Source organism: Lissotriton helveticus, chromosome 7 (genome assembly GCF_964261635.1).
Source record: "Lissotriton helveticus chromosome 7, aLisHel1.1, whole genome shotgun sequence".
NCBI classification, from domain to species: Eukaryota; Metazoa; Chordata; class Amphibia; order Caudata; family Salamandridae; genus Lissotriton; species Lissotriton helveticus.
Genome location: NC_136068.1, coordinates 1,293,284,125 through 1,293,297,348, shown reverse-complemented (window position 1 = coordinate 1,293,297,348; position 13,224 = coordinate 1,293,284,125). Strand labels below are relative to the sequence as shown.

General features: G+C 45.2%; 1 protein-coding gene and 1 pseudogene across 2 annotated transcripts in view; both read right to left on the bottom strand.

Annotated features, from left to right (window-relative positions):
- LOC144767317 (uncharacterized) overlaps positions 1-12,854 on the bottom strand; it is a 48,552-nt pseudogene extending 35,698 nt beyond the window's left edge.
- LOC144770216 (uncharacterized) overlaps positions 1-13,224 on the bottom strand; it is a 591,183-nt gene that overhangs the window by 77,484 nt on the left and 500,475 nt on the right. The gene's annotated exons all lie outside the window — the stretch shown is intronic.

Sequence of the window (13,224 nt, the reverse complement as noted above, 5' to 3'; positions counted from 1 at the left end):
GGCTTCCTTCCCGCCTTCCAAGATTAACTGGCTACTTTGGCAATTAACAGTGCCTCTGTCCTCGTCTTGGGAGACTTTAATTATTGGCCTTCGGACCCCGACGAGGATGCTACCTCTAAAGATTTTACCCAATTGCTTCTTAGTTTGAATTTTATTCAGCACGTTAACGCTCCCACCAACAACCGAGGCCATATCCTCGATCAAATATGGACTCTAAATATTCCAATTTCTCATCCTACCATTTCACCCTGCCCATGGTCTGACCACTCCCTGCTTGCTTTCTCATTAGACCTGAGTCTTGCTAAAACACGCTCTGTTACCAAAAACCCCTGGGCTAGGAACTGGAGTCGAGTTGACATTCCATCTCTGTGCAACTCACTAACTATCACCTGTCCAGACCTATCGGCCCTAACCCCTTATTCTCAGGTCACCACTTTGGACCGCTGGCTTCCCAAAGCCTGCGACCCAGTGGCTCCCCTTAAACAGATTTCCATCAATCGCACCCACAATGCTAATAAGTGGTTTAGCCCCAATCTTAAGGCCAAGAAACGGGAGCTACGACAGGCCGAACGAGCATTGAGAATCACATACTGCCCAACCCGCAAGCAACATTACACTTCTATGCTTAGGGAATATAAAAAAGACATCTTGGCAGCCAAGACAGAATACTTCTCAGGCCGCATTCTAGCCGCGGAAAATCAATCACGCGAGATTTTTGCTACTGTCCACGAACTGGCATCATCCGAGAGAACCCTGCCCAAGATCCCCCCTCCCAAACCCTATGTGACTCGCTTAACGAGTTTTTCATTGAGAAAATTTCCAGTATTAAAGCTAATATCCTTCCCCCTTCCCCCAATTTTACAGACCCTCAGCCGATTGGCAATCATTTTTCTATTTCCCATATTCCTGCTTTGACTAAAGACTCCCTACTTCCCCTACTTAGGCGTGTCAAGTCTGGCTCTCCAGCCGAGATCTGACCGGCCCGCATTCTTTGCCAGATCTTTTCTGACTGCCCCTAACCTGCCCTTACTCTTTTGAACGATTCTTTCACGGATGGCCTTGTTCCTGCTCCTTTTAAAACTGCAACTATTATCCCCATACTAAAAAAATCCGGAGCGGACCCTGCCTCCCCGGCAAATTATCGCCCCATATCCCTTCTCCCGTACCTGGCAATAGTAGCCGAGTCTCATGTCACTCAGACGCTCAGCTCCTTTATTGAGGCCTCCAGTTACCTTGCACCCTGCCAGGCGGGCTTTCGGCCCCGTCATTCCACCGAGAAGGTCGTCATCTCGGTCATGGACCAACTCAGACAGGGACTTGACACCAACTCCCCCCAGGCTCTGGTCCTTTTAGATTTGTCCGCCGCTTTTGACACGGTTGATCATGACATTCTTCTATCCCGTGTCAAGGCGGCGGGCATAGGGGGACACGATATTGAACTGGCTGGGCTCTTTCCTGTCCGACCGCACCCAGGCCGTCCATCTGGCCGAATTTTCCTGCCCCGCCTCGCAGAGTGCAATGTGGTGTCCCCCAGGGATCTTCTCTTTCCCCTCTTCTGTTTAATCTTTATATTTTTCCCCTTATTTCTGCACTACAACAAATGGAGGTCACAGTTTACAATTATGCTGATGACCTCCAACTCATTTTTAATTTCTCCTCCCCAACATCTGATGTCGCTAGCTTCCAGTCCGTTATGCTGTTTATCCGGGATTGGATGAATGCGAACCATCTTAAACTCAACCCGGATAAAACAGAGCTTGTCTTGACTGGAGGCAGCGGCAACCCTTGGTCTCCCTCTTTCTGGCCCCTTTCCCTTGGTCCTTCCCCCATCCCTTCGGATTCTGTTAAGACTCTTGGAATCACACTCAATCACCATCTCACACTTCACTCCCACATTAGTTCTGTTGTTTCTTCCTGTTTTTTTACTTTGCGTATCATAAGGAAAATCTCCCGCTTTTCCCCCCCCCCCTGCACTTAAACTCATCTTAATGGCTATGGTCATGTCCAAAATTGACTACGGTAACATCATTTACAACGGTGCTCCTGCCTATGCGCTCCAACGTCTCCAGCTTGTGCAGAACCAGGCAGCCCGTTTGTTATATGGCCTACCCAAATTTCATCACTCTTCCCCGCTCCTTTTTTCCCTTCATTGGCTCCCTATCAAACAACGGGCCCTTTTTAAACTGGGGTGCCTCACTTTTCAGGCTAGGGCGGGTACTGCCCCTGCCTTTATTAATTCGACTATTACGAATCATTGCCCATCCAGAGACCTTCGTTCTTCTTCCAAATCTTTATTAACCATTCCCCGGTTCAAGAAATCAAGGTCGGGTGGCCTGAAATTTTCGGTCTTGGCACCCACTTTTTGGAATACCCTCCCGCTTGTAGTCAGACAATCCCCTTCCTACATGCAATTCCGTAAGACCCTTAAAACTTTCCTATTCCAACAAGCTTTTAGTTCTTAATCCTGCACCTCTTTACCCTCACCCTATCCCCCCCCAGCGCCAAGAAACTGTATAGTGAACGTGCGCTTTATAAATCCCTAAAAATTCTAATTCAAAATTCAAATCGCTGCACCATCGGGCTATAGTTGCAGCCTTCCCTCTTATAGACCTTGGATCTACCATTCAAAGGTCTGTTAGTTAGCTGATAACATAAAAATACATGCTACTATCCACCAGGCAATAGATTGTCTGGGAATAGCTAGCACTTGTCTAATTAATTTGACCACAGTTAAACAATTATTTAGTTTTCCTAATATTCTGGATTTTTTTTTTTTGCAGAGTTTTATATAGCGCGAACTAGAACCGAACCGAATCAGTTATCAGAGCGCTTTACATAGCACCAGTTACGTTACATGAGGACACACTTTCATTTTAGGCACAGAGAGATTAAGTGATTTGCCCAGAATCACAGGGGGTTTTTGGCGTTGTTACCGAGACTCGAACCCAGATCCCCAGGTCCGAGGTCGAGCGCCTTAGCCGTTAGGCCAACCCGTCTCCCCAATTTTGCCTACTATAATCCACCATCGGGCCAATTCTTACTAAATGGGCAGCTGTCCCGGACTTGTCACACTTTGGGGAAGAGAGGAACCTGCCACGCATCCCGTACTTCATACAATCCTTAACATGAACGATGGTCCGTCACCTCATTACTTGGCTTTATAAAGCCATCCATGAACTAGCAGTGGAGCCCCTGGCAGCGATGCTCCAGAAATGTGAGAGGGTACTACACAATAGAAAGTAGAGCCGAGTGCTGGAGTTCCCTCAGAAGATCTACCGCAATTCCTGATTCAAGAACATACAGTTCTTTATCCTGCATAGGGCCTAACTAACCCCATCACAATTGAATCGCTATTTTCTTGAGATACAAATAGGCTGCCCACGCTGACACAACCCGGCACAGACTGTACACAGCAGAATAAGGCGCCCTATGCTATGAGGAGGTCGGCGGTCTGCGTAAGATGCCCTTCTCTCCACAGTAGGCCACCATCCTAATGTATTCCCAACAGGGAAGGGGGAATGATAATCTTCCGCCATGAGCACGCAAGGAGCCCCCACTGCCCACTAACAATCTGACAACGTCACCCTCACGAAGGCTTGCAAACCAGAAATCACACGTACCTCTCGCTTGCTCGCTCTAAAGGCACCCCACTGAACTGCAGCACTGTCTGCTCCCTCCCTACAGTCATTAGGACCAAGTCCTTCCAGCCTCAGACAAGATTCCTAAACCTGTCCTCCTACCTCAACCCCACTTCACCTGCCCAGATGATCCCCAGTAAACGCATTGTGACGCAGCATGGTTTTTGATGATCAAAGTACGATGTACACCAAGTGCACTTATGTGATAATCGGCATTAAACAATGTAGATGTCGTACTTCGTTTTTGATGTCTGATATCCGCTCAATTGAATACAAATTGTTAACTTAGTAAAAGTGAGCCACTTTTGGTAAGCAGGGAGGGGTGAGTCCTTAAGACCACTCTACTAGAATGAAAATTGGTAAAGGGCTCTTCTCCGGACAGGGCTTGTAATTCACTAACCCTTCTTGCACAAGTCGCTGTAATTAAAGATGAAAGATGCTGCAAAGTAGCTCACCGTATTGGCTCAAATGATGGACTTAATAGCTACACAGCACTAAGTTGAGCTGCCATGAAGTAGATGGTTTCTTTACTGGTGAAAAAATCTTCGAGAACTTAAAAAAATCTTTAATGACTGGAGTCCTAAAGAAAGATAACAGGTTTTTCCATATGCCTATATAGCAGATAGGTGAACCTTTTTTGCTAAAATCTGTCATTTTGATATGGCAAAATGGAGCAAATATGGAAGTATCGCATTCTACTGACATGAAATGGAATTGGGAACTTTGCTACGGCACAATGTGTAGAAAAGCCTTTAATTTAATGCAGAACACGATCTAGTGGATGGGTGTTTGCCTCTTTTTGTGTCTCCTTACAGTCAGATGGCAATTCAGGTGGCCGTACTGACTGATCTCAGGAGTCAGGCATCCAAATTCAATGATTGAAGATTCAGATGCTGGATCTGGCCTTGAAGTCTGGTTAGAAGATCTGGTCTGCAAGGCAATCTTCTGTGTTGTATGGGTGACAGCTGTAGAAGGTCAAGGTACCAATATTATTGTTAAGAAGAAGTCACACGAGTAAGGTAAGTGCAGGAAATGATTGAAATAGATCCTTCAGCACCATCTTCCAGTCTCTCACTTCAACATTCTAAAGTGAGCTCTCGCCCAACGTTCTACAGATGGAATGTACCAGTGGGTGAGAAGGAAAGGGGTGGAAGGAAGGGAGAAAGATCAAAGGGAAAGGAGGAAGGCCTAGTGGAGAATACTTTAAGTTACAACAATTATCTCAAACAATCTTGGGCTATTAGAATCGTGTTTGTCCTTGACCTGCTTATGTTTGACAGTTATTGATGATATGAATGGGATCAGACAAAAATTGTAGACAAATGGCATAGACCATATAATCAAAAGGACATTGCCCAATGAGTTCAGTTCTGGTGCCCTGGATTCAAAGTCTCTGCAGTTTTTGTTTTGGGCAATGACAAACAGGTCCAAGGATGAAGCATTCCATTGCTTGAGAATATCTTCTACAGCTTCACTGTTCAGTATCTCTTCATGTTTTTTCTCATAAGGTCAGGAAATCCATCTCTCAGAGTGCTAAACAATGCCAAATGGCTTGTGCTTGCAGAGATAGTTGCCTTGATCCTGTCTCCTCCTTGTTTTTTGGTATAGCACACAGTGGTGGTATTGTCCATCTGAATAATGACTTCCCTTGGGCTCAGAGAAAGAAGAAATGCCTCGAGTGCCAAGTGAATAGCTTTAAGTTCCAGAAGTTTGATGTGATAATTACTCTTTTTGTAGGTCTATAGATCTTGGATCATCAGATAATTCACGTGGGCTCCCCACCATGACAGGGCTACATGCATGACTATGGATTGCATTGGAGCAGTCTTTAGGATTTTGACGCCCACTAACAGAATCTGACTGCTGCATAACCATGCTAGTAAGTCTACTGCCAATGTTGTGAGATGAAGGGTATCTTTCCAACTTCTCTTTTTTGAGGCCACTGGTCTTCAAGGCACTGCTGTAGAAGTCTCATGAATATTCTTGAATATGGAACTACGTATATGCAGGACACCATGGATCGTAGGAGCGAAGCTGCTTGATACACTGTTGGTTTGCTGGAATTTCTCAGTTCCATGCAATTTCTCTGAAAAGATAATACTCTTTCCTCCAAAGGATACACATTTTTGAACAACTTGTTATTGTAAATTGGGCTCTGGGTTGAAGGGGATGAAACCCTACTGAAGCAGCAAACACAATCTCTGTCAGGGTGAAACACAAGCACACCCCAAAATGAACCTGTGCTTAACCCTCTAGAATCTTGGCACAAAGCAGTCAGGTTTAACTTACAGGAAATGTGTAAAGTATTTTTGCAGCACTTCAAACACTAATAAAGTGAAAACACAACACAAGAAAAATCCCACACCAATTTGGGAAACTAGAGTAAAATTTTATGAATTGTTTGATACCAAAACAACAAAAATCCAATCCGTAGAACCGTATATATGCAATTTTAAAGGTTTCATGTAAAGCGCTTAAAAGCACCAAGCGCCACTTGCAGCAATCTGGTCTTGCCAGACCTGGTGAAAGTCACAAGTTCAGGCTGACTTCAATGGAGCGTGGGCAAAATACAGGGACCAGGTTAGTCCAGCTGAAAGAGTCCTTTCAAAAGTCTAGCATAAACAGTTCCTTTCGTGTACAGAAGGGGCTGTGCAGCACTTAATTTGTGAAATATAAAGTCGCTCCACTTGCACCGAATTCTCGCACTCACCAACGGGTGCTGTAGGGCAGGGGGTGCTCCCGCCAATATTCTTGCTGCACGCCTCCTTCCCACTTCAGAAAAGACACAGCACTCGCGGGGAGTCGATAGATTTATTTTGACCCTTAACGCACCAGATGCGTTTCGGCAGTTGCAGTCCACTATGGTATGAGGGCGCGCCTGAAACGGCCATGTTTTATGTTTACTTGTGACCACATTTCCTGTTACCAACATAGAAAAACAACCAATCACTTTGCATTACTGCTAGCGCCATATTTGAAGGTCCAACAAATGATAGCATCGACAATATGCAATTGATCACTTATTGGAAGTACAAAATTAAATAGCATTTCTAAATACATATTCTATCTATCAAGTACAAGAAGATATTAACATACCAATCTGAATTCATTAATTTAGAGTTTATGCGTGGCAGAATAGCTAAACCCAGGGCAGAATGTTCTTTAAGGGGAGAGAGCCCTCTACCCCAAATGCACTGTCAGCTCTTTATTACTATTTAGCCCCCCCCGGGGGGTCTTGGTACCTAGATCTATAATGTACCTTGACTCTAGCCTTCTTAGCTTTGTTACTCTATCCCCTCCTCTCAGATTCACTGAAACATGGTCCATCGCAAAGAAAGTCAATAACTCGCTGTTGCTGTTGTGATGAACTTGAAAATGTCTTGCAACGGGATATGTTACATCCCGATTTCTTTTAGCTATTGCATGTTCTGAAATACGTATTTTTGTTTGATGGATAGTACTCCCGATATATCTTAGTCCACAAGGGCACACCAGGCAGTACACAGTATACGGAGTGCTACATGTTGAGAACTTTCTGATCCACCTAGGTTTCTCCGTCCCTACTGCTTTGTACGACAGAACTTTCTTACTATTTTTAAATGCTTTGCACCTCCCACAGGGGTAAAACCCCTGGGGTGCCTCACCAAACGGTCTTGGAGCTACTCGAACAAAATGGCTTTTTGTTAAAGTGTCTTTCAGAGCTCTAGCTCTTCTAAAGGTAAATATAGGACATGTAGGTATATCCATCCCAATAATTGGATCCGGCCGCAATAGGTTCCACTTTTTCTTCAATACTGTTCTTAACTACCCCGCCTCACTAGAGAAAGTTGATATTCTAAAGGTTTTTTTTTCTGCACAAAATGTTTTTGTTTCAAAAGATCTTGCCTAGACTTTCCTTGCACTCTAGAGAGAATACCTTAAGGATTTTTCACCATATCCTCGTGCCTTAAACCTCCTTATGCTAGCTTCTGCACTTGCATTAAAGTCCTCATCATTGGTACGATTTCTCTTGGTCCCGAGTAACTCCCCATAGGGGACACTGAGGATCAATTTGGGGGGGTGGCTACTTGTAGAATGCAAGGTAGAATTCCCTGTCATAAACTTGCGATACAACCGTGTGTTGATTTTACCCATGTCAATGAAAACCTCCAAATCAAAGAAATTCACACCTTTCGAACTTTTTCTGCTGTGAACCGCAAGTTATTCTCATTGGCATTCAAAACATTTGTGAACAGAGATTCCTTCGATCCTCTCCATACTAGAAAGAGATCATCTATGTATCTGTACCAGGCCACTATTTTCTGTGTCCACTCCCCATTGGCAGAGGCCCAGGCCACCCGCTCCTCCCACGAAGAGATTCCCATAGCTGGGGGCGAAGCAAGTGCCCATGGCCGTACCACTGAGATGTTTATAGTGCTGGTCCTGGTACAGAAAGATGTTATTATCCAGACAAAAAGTTAAAAATTCTAACATGGAGTTGTGCTCTGTAAATTTCACAGAGCAGGTGTCTAGAAAGGACATCACAGCTTTTATACCATCGAGATGTGCCATGTTCGTATATAGTCTGGCTATATCCATAACTAGAATCAATTTGTTCGACATGTCCCAGAAAATCCTTCGTATCTCTAATGTATCTACATAGGGTTTTCACAAAATCAGATAAAAAATAGTCAATGTATACAGACATATGTTCGAGTAGACTTCCTTGTGAACTGACTATTGGTCTCCCTGGGGGTTTGGTGTTGTCCTTATGCACTTTCGGCAAGTGATAATAACTAGGAGTCATTGGATTCAAACACCTCAAATACAGGTACACCTCAGATTCCACCAGGCCCTTTCATACCATTTTCTTAATAGATGATGACAGTTCGTAATGCTATTCAGGTAGACTTTCTTTTCCATTTTCTCATAACAGCAGGGGTCCGATAGTTGACCTAGTGCCTCCTCATTGTAGGCCTCATAAGTTTGGAGCACTACTTCCCCCCCCCCTTGTCCGAAGGTTTCACAATAATATTGGTGTCTGCTCTGATGTTTTCTATGGCCCTGACTTGCTCTTGAGTCAATTTTGATTTGTTATTCATGAATCTTGTTCTCCACTTCATCAATTCTTTAGATACTGTATCTACAAACAAATCAATGTTGTCACTCGCCATCTGCGGTAAGAAGGTCGAAGCCGGTGTTAAGGCACTCTCACCACTGATTTGTTCTATCCCTGTTATTGCCGAAATATCTCCCACATCCATGTTCTCACTTTCCATCCCTAGTTCATTAAGGGCCTGTAGTGCTTGGTAAATCATGTCTTATCAGAATGTCCGTATTCATCTCCGGTTTATTTTTGCCTATATGTTTCTGTCACGGTTTCCTAGAGGAGGCTCTGAATAAGGTAGTCAATACCGGGGACTTTCTTAAGTGTTTGTTTATTCAAACTAAACAAGTAGTCGACAGATGTCCTCTGAGTAAAAAAAAATCGCACAACCAATAGAGGAGGGGTGTTGGTAATCCGCTGTTCACTGTCTCTTCGGTCTCTCAATGTCTTTACCCGGGCTCCGGATACTTCTCATGGGGTCGTGCTCAGGAAGAAAAGAAAAGGAAAATACCCAAATTACTAGATGTGTTCTGGGCCGTATATTAGGATGAAAAGGGCAGGGGGCGTGAGGAGATCACTGGGGAACCATCACCCGTCACAGACTATTCGTCTAAACCACACCGAGAGTGAACTGGGAGTGCAGCAGAGAACACGAACAGCCCCGTGACCACCCTCAACCACCCCTACCCCGTCCCACCCCGTGAGTAAAACAATCCCCTTAAATGGCCCCGTACCTTGTCCAGCCACACTTCTCCAGAAGTGCGGCGGGACGGCTATTAGTAACGGTGGCCTCCTGGCGTGATGCTCTCTTCGGTCGGGTCCTCTTCCGAACTCGGGCTCGTCTTCTGGTGTTCCGGTGCAGCAACGCCGTCCGTCTTCCTCGCTTCTGGTCCTCTCCCCTCTCCGGCTTTCGCGCTCTCATCTCTGTGCTGAGCTTCCTTATCCGCCTCCTCCTCCTCGTATTGGTCCACAATGGATGACGTCGGAATGGAAGGCGGGTCCGTCGAGGAAATCCAAGCAGCGTTAAAGGGGCCGTCTGAGTCCTGCGGACGGGGTGGAAAGGAACAGTTATTAAAGTCCACACCCCGTCCGTCAGTGTCACCGACCCCGTGACAACGATTGGCCCATCCGGGGCGTGATGTGGGGACTGTTTATTTATTGTTTATCATTTATTATTTTGATGAACTTGCCATTGTAAATATACATGTGCCGAATTGATTGTATTATATAAACGACGGACACTGCCAAAATTGGAGGAGATAATCCCGATGTAACTTTATGTACTCGCGAATGCTATCATTTGTAGGATGTTCAAATATGGCGCTAGCAGTAATGCAAATGGATTGGTCCTTTTTGTATGTTGGTAACAGGAAATGTGGTCACAAGTAAACATAAAACATGGCCGTTTCAGGCGCGCCCTCATACCATCGAGGAAGGCGACTGTCGAAACGCGTCTGGTGCGTTGAGGGTCTAAATAAATCTATTGACTCCCCTGCGAGTGCTGTGTATTTTTTGAAGTGGAGAGGAGGCTTGCAGCGTGAATACATATACATTAGTGCCGCGGAGCGGATATTTGGTTGGGCTCATTTGAACTGCAGAAACGTGGGTTTCATTCACATCTACCGCAGGCACTGACGAAGGCCAAACCGGCCGAAATGCATTCGCCATTCTTTTGTAATAAACGGAGCTGCTTTTCAATCCCCGCCGAGGCTTCTGCTTCTTTCACTTGAGGAGTTTCATTGTTTCATCAATTTCACGCGTATTCCAGAAGCGCGTCTAAGAAGCCCCCTCATCGCAAGTGGTCTCGAGATTCTGGTTTATGCTACGGCATTTTGTTTCTTTCCTGTCTTGGAAAATCTCCAGGCTCGCCAACAGTCCGCAGAGATTTGTAGCGGTTTATCGAGGCATTGCCTCAACTTGGACGGGTTGCATTGTCCTCCTGCCCCCGCTGATTTTGAACTCGGACATATGGCTGATGGGGTTAAGGGGACCCGAGGAAGCACCACTAATTGCGGGGTTTTAGAACGCTATGCAGAGTGCCCAACCCCCAGCTATTTTCTTGGATTACACCGAGAACGACCCGGAGCACCACTCACCTGGGAGCCACTGCTGCATCCTGGGAAACTGAGTCCTGAGATCTTCTGTGACCAGCTGAACTGAGTAAATTAGTGCCGAGGGGCGGAGCGGATATTTGGTTGGCTCATTTGAACTGCAGAAACGTGGGTTTCATTCACATCTACCGTAGGCGCTGACGAAGGCCAAACCGGCCGAAATGCATTCGCCATTCTTTTGGAATAAACGGAGCTGCTTTTCAATCCCCGCCGAGGCTTCTGCTTCTTTCACTTGAGAGGAGTTTCATCATTGTTTCATATATGTATGTATATATATATATATATATATATATATATATATATATATATATATATCACTTGGACAACCCCATGGAGCGTAATATATTAATATATATATATATATATATATATATATATATATATATATATATATATATATATATATATATATATATATCTCACGCTCCAGTGCACCTCAAAAGCGGGTCACTCCACGGGCGGGTGCCTCGATGCGGCGGTTCTCCGCAAAATAGCTCCTGCTCCAGAAATCCCTTCCTCTACGAGAAAAAAGGAAACCAGCACCCACAGGGTATATTTCATCAACACAGCAGTGGATTTATTGAAACAGACGCGTTTCGGAAGTGCACCACACATATATATATATATATATATATATATATATGTGTGCCAGGGCCCTTGTCAGGAGGGCACTGAGCTTGCACAACTCATTGTCCCTGCCAGCACTGGCAATGACAGTACCAACATAACTACTAACCATCACACTCCTAAAAGTGTAACAATTCAGACTATGCCAGGCCACCCAAAGCTATACAAATACCTTGGGTGGCAGGTATAAGTAATTTTCATTGTATATTCCATTACTGAACAACTGTTCAACCCAAATTTGATGAACAGGGCCACCATGTGGTAGACTGTCATAAGTGTTGTTGTTGATAATTAAGTGCCGGAGCCAAGCACAGGGAGCCACCGGTTCAAATTAAGTACAAGGGCCGGAAGGAGCAGGGAGAGCTTAGCAGATGTTCGTCGCTGTAGCACAAAGTGCAGGTCGGGCATCATGGATGGTCGTTGCTGTAGCAGGAAGATTCTGTTTGGTGTCCTGGACGGTCGTTGCTGGAGCTGCACTTTGGCATTCACCGCAAGCTGTTGGTGCAGTAGCGCAAAGTGCAGAGCTTGCGTTGCATATGTAGATTGTGTCTGAAGCATATCCTCTGTTGTTACCTCTACAGGATGAGCGTCGAAATGAACGTCTGGGAGCCTGCGGCTGCAAGGCTCCCATAGATTTTGCTGTGTCTGTATCCTTCTTCATTTTTTCGAGGGATACGTCCACATTGGGTTCGAATAAGTGTTGCTCATCAAAGGGTTGATTGAGTATAGCACTCTGGACTTCGGGTTTAAAACCTGATATGCATAGCCACGCATGTCTACGCAGTAAAACACTTGTGTTAACTGCCCTGGAGGCGGTGTCTGCTGCATCAAGTGCACAACGAATTGAGGTGTTAGTAATATTTTTCCCCTTCTTGGATAAGCTCATTGGCTCTATCTTTGTACTTTTCTGGGAGGTGCTGCATCAGTGACTCTAGTTTATCATAGTGTGCTGTCGTAATGTGACAATAGAGCTTGTGTATTGGGGATACGCCACATGTTTGCTGCTTGTGAGGTGGTTCTCTTCCCTGACGCATCAAGGAGTTTAGACTCTTTGTCAGGTGGGGGAGCCTCACCTGACGTGTGTGAATTAGCCCTTTTGCGTGCGTTTGACACTACAAGCGAGTCATGGGGAACTGGGCCTTTAATGTAAGCTGGATCTGAGGGTGCAGCTTTATATTTTTTCTCTATTCTTGGGTTATTGACCCGAGTTCTAACTGGATCTTTGAAAACCTCAGTGGCGTGTTTAATAACTCCTTTGAGCATGGGTAAAATGGATGAAGATCTTTGTGCATTGTCAAATGTATCTAGTAGGAAGTCTTCCTCTACTGTGTCTGTATGCATATCCACCCCATTATATTGCGCAGCTCTTTGTAACAACTGATTAAAGCCCATAGTGTCTTCCGGCGGGGAAGGCCTAGAGGGGTATATGTCATCTTCAGGGACATTTGGAACGTCTGGCGTGTTATAATCGTCCCATGGGTCAGGTGAGCCTGGGGGAATAGATGGCTCATCTGGGTTACCCCCTATGTCATCAGAGCTATCATCCCCATTATCATCATGTATGAGAGAGTGTGTAGGGGAATGCTGTGGCAGGGGAACAGGTGGTGATGGCATAGTTGGAGGAGAAGGGGAAGGCACTCTTAGCGGGGAAGTGGCTATGTCCTTCTTCTTTGGGGGAGGAGCCGGTGCTGGTGTTTCTAGTGGTTGTTTCTTTGAACTTAAAAGTTAGTCGCCCAGTAGTTGGATCTTTCACCAAAGTCTT